The sequence below is a fragment of the Cupressus sempervirens genome, chromosome 11 (assembly GCF_028749045.1).
Source record: "Cupressus sempervirens isolate cs-2001-9-10 chromosome 11, ASM2874904v1, whole genome shotgun sequence".
NCBI classification, from domain to species: domain Eukaryota; kingdom Viridiplantae; phylum Streptophyta; class Pinopsida; order Cupressales; family Cupressaceae; genus Cupressus; species Cupressus sempervirens.
Window position 1 is genome coordinate 738,626,244 of NC_143128.1, and position 3,686 is coordinate 738,629,929.

The 3,686-nt window shown below is 32.4% G+C and overlaps 1 non-coding gene across 1 annotated transcript; it reads left to right on the plus strand.

The window, feature by feature from the left end:
* Window positions 1-2,654: 2,654 nt before the first annotated feature.
* Window positions 2,655-2,750, plus strand: TRNAY-GUA (transfer RNA tyrosine (anticodon GUA)). The gene is made up of 2 exons: window positions 2,655-2,691; window positions 2,714-2,750. It is a non-coding gene; the product is annotated as a tRNA-Tyr (tRNA).
* The last annotated feature ends 936 nt before the right edge of the window (window positions 2,751-3,686 follow it).

The following is a 3,686-nucleotide window of genomic DNA, read 5'->3' on the forward strand; positions in this document are numbered from 1 at the left end:
GACTCCAATAGATTTGAGGAGGGATAAGTGTTCAATATTGCCTAATTAGTGAGTGATATGAAGGGGAGTGTTGCAAAGCCTCAAGGAAAACCCAATTGATATTGAACATGTACTCATCACTTTGTTTCATAACTTTGAAGAAAAGGGGTGTTGTGTAATTAGGTGATAATTTAAATAAATTCAACTAATTTAAGAGGGGCATCTTTGGGTGTACATGGGGATAATTTATATTTGAAAAAAATATTGATAAAGGCTGGGAGATGTATTTATTAATTAACTATTATACTAGTTAGCTAATTAAGATTTGAAGAATGTATGTGATAAGATTATTTTTAAGTTAAATTTAATTTAATTAATCAATCTTTAGAAAGGATAAACAAAAATATAATTAATTGCAAATTAATATAATTAATCAAATGTAATTTAATTAATTATTTAGATAAAAATAATTTAATTAAATCAATAAAAAAAATTTATATAATAAATTTAAGAAGTCAAACTTTATACATTTACAAATACTTCTGGCTACTTTCTCAATGACAACTTCTCTCTAAGGTTTTTTTGAGATATCATCCTCTTATTGAAAACTTCAAACCTTCATCTCAAGTTTCACAGATGATTTTTTCCTCTTTTAACAAATTGGATCTTCTATGATTATGATATCTCATATAAAGCTTTGTGTTTGATATTGAACAAAAGAAATGATCTAATCATTTGAACAAGCTCTTACTTCTAATCTACATTAGTTAAGTGACTTTGGATAGGATTACATCAAACTATCAAGCATTTCTCAAATTATCAACATCCTAATAAATAAAGACTCTATTGAAGATGTTTGAAAGTATAGAAAATAATAATTGTCAGCCCATGCACCAACTTTGTCTACAAAGGTAGACTCCAGACTGCACAATCATATTTGGAAATAAACAAATCTAGTCAAGTAGAATTCATGAATATTTAACTATCAGCACTGGTCAGTGAGCATCAAAGATTGATTGATCTGTCATTCTAAACAAAGAAAAAGATGACCATTCCAGGCAATTATAAAATTGAAGTACACTTTGTGAAGAAATTTAATTACATCGAAATTTGGTGAATCGCAGCGTCCCAAGCAAAGGTTTTGAACAATAAATGCATCAAACAAATTCCTTTTGCCTTAAAGAACCAAAAGAATCATGTAGTTTCAAGGTAATTCTCTCAAGTAATGAGAGGGAGTCTAACAGCTCCATATTCAGGGCTGAATAATCTAGTGCTTGCCTAAACTACAAATAAAATTTAGCATTTCATTTTCAAATTTCACAAGAACCACACAAGAAAGGAAGTCCGTACCCATGAATATGTGGGATCTCTTAAAATCAATCAAGTTATCTATCTATGTATCAAAATCTGATGAAGACATTGAAATTGAAGAGAAAGTAGGAGTATATAAAACCAATGGATCTTGTTGGGTTCCTATCATCACATCCATGTTTAGATGCACGATTGCAAGCCCAGGTAGCCATCCAGCTAGGGGACGCTCCTCCACCCTATCATGAACCACAAGCAATTGAAAACATGTTCAGAACTTGTTCTCACCTACATGCAACAACAAACATTAATCGCTTGCCAATTTTCTTGACACCTTTTTTATCTGTCAACTGTCCTCTCTACTCTATGCGACTGTGCCCTCTCTTGTTTCGAAATATTTTCCTATGCTACCTAATATTGAAATTTACAGATTTTTTCGGTGAACTGCTGTAGGTGAGAGGAGAACTCATAGAGTGCGAGGTGGTCTAAAAGTGTCATTTTAAAACGTGTCCCTGATACCTGCATCTAAGACCCCACAATAGCTGTTATAGTATTTTTTGCACAAATGAACCAATCAGCAACCAAGAGAACTGAAAAATGATCAACTATAAGTACATGTGAGATCATTTTTAGAAGCTATTTATGACAGCAACGTGTTCATAGGCGAACAAATAGCTCATTTCTCTGCCATTCTCCAAGGGAAAGAGAGCTCAATAACCCAGTGCCGGAAAAATTAAATTAATATTTGCTGTAAAATGAAAATCCCAACTGTTAACACCATCTTAAAGGATAATAAACACTTTCTGCAGAAGCGGTAGTCCCAATGCTTTGTTATTCACCCACCTCCATCTGCAATAATGGGAAACCCAGTATCTCCTTGATATTATTGGCTCCTCCTCCATAGAACCCTGTGTAGCCTCTCAATTGGGCAAAAGAAGTATTGCAGCGTTCCTTATAGACAAGGAAACAGGTAAATGTCGATCATGTTTCATAAACAAAGATTGGAAATAAACATAGTAAATGGAAAATAGAAGGATGTTATTGGTGATTAATCACCGCTTCTGTGTTAGCCCTCAGCAAGAATTCATTAAAACTATTTACTTACCTTTAAAAGGAAAACCGACTAGATCTCTGTATTGTGTCCTCTGCCATGGATGTAAGAACTGATTATGATAATTTGAACAAACCATACAAGTGATGCAACCAAACCAGCTGAACATTACAGAAACTATGAAAGAATGTTACATGTGCTGTAAACAACACAGTCTTGAATCTGATTTTCTTATTCCGAGATCTGCAATTGCATTGCCCTAGGTGTGGGTTACCTTTCAGTATGATTATTCATATCACGTCGATTAATTTACATATCGATCTTAGCTCAGTTGGTAGAGCGGAGGACTGTAGTGGGATATGAAATCCTTCGGTAATCCTTAGGTCGCTGGTTCGATTCCGGCAGATCGGAAAGTTTTTATGAAGTTTTGGTCCACTCATTATATATACCTTTCATAGTTCCTTATCAAATAAATTAGGGTTTCCAAAAATTAAAAATACATCATCATTAAAAATTATGTCAGTTTTCAGATAATATTCCGGAGTTTTTCCGGAATTTGATTGTGTGGCATTCTTTTAGCATCAACGTTTCAGATCACACACAGTGATCCATCATCAGGATGAACCGCTTGAGAATAGAACAATAAGTTAGCAAACCTAGGGAACCAAAGATAAAAATAGAGGGAGTGGGTGGGGCGGCACGAAGATCGAGAGGGGGGAGCAAAAGGAGAAAAAGAGGAAAAAATTAATAAAGAAATAAAAAAGAATACAAGGGAAAACAAAAGAAAAAGAGTAACTTTAAAAAGAAAAAAGATACTCCCTACTTGTAAAAAGGTTATGGAAAATAAAAAATGAAATAATATAATAACTTTAATAAAGTGCTAGAAAATTAGAGCAATACGAAATATAAAGTAATAATATAATAAAATAGAAAATAAAGTATAAATCTATATTACATAATAATAATGATGATGATGATGATGATACATGGAATTCTTATAATTAAAAAAGAAAAAGAAAGAAAGAACATACTAAACTCATAAGGTGTCCTTACATCATAATGTTATTATTATGAAGAAAGGACAAATTGCAAAATGAAGACAACAAAACTAAGAAACTCAAAAAAACCTAACTAAATAAGACAACAAAAAAAGAAGACCAAAAGCAAAGATAAAAAGAAGAAGAAATCCAAAAAATAATAAGAATGAAGAACAAAAAGCAAAGAAAACCAACCCTAAAAAACCTAATAAAAGGGGGGGGGAAGGGGGGACCCCAAAATGAAGAATGAGAACGCATAATGCAAAGGAAAGAAAAATAAAAATAAAGTAAAATAAAATAATCAAAGAAAT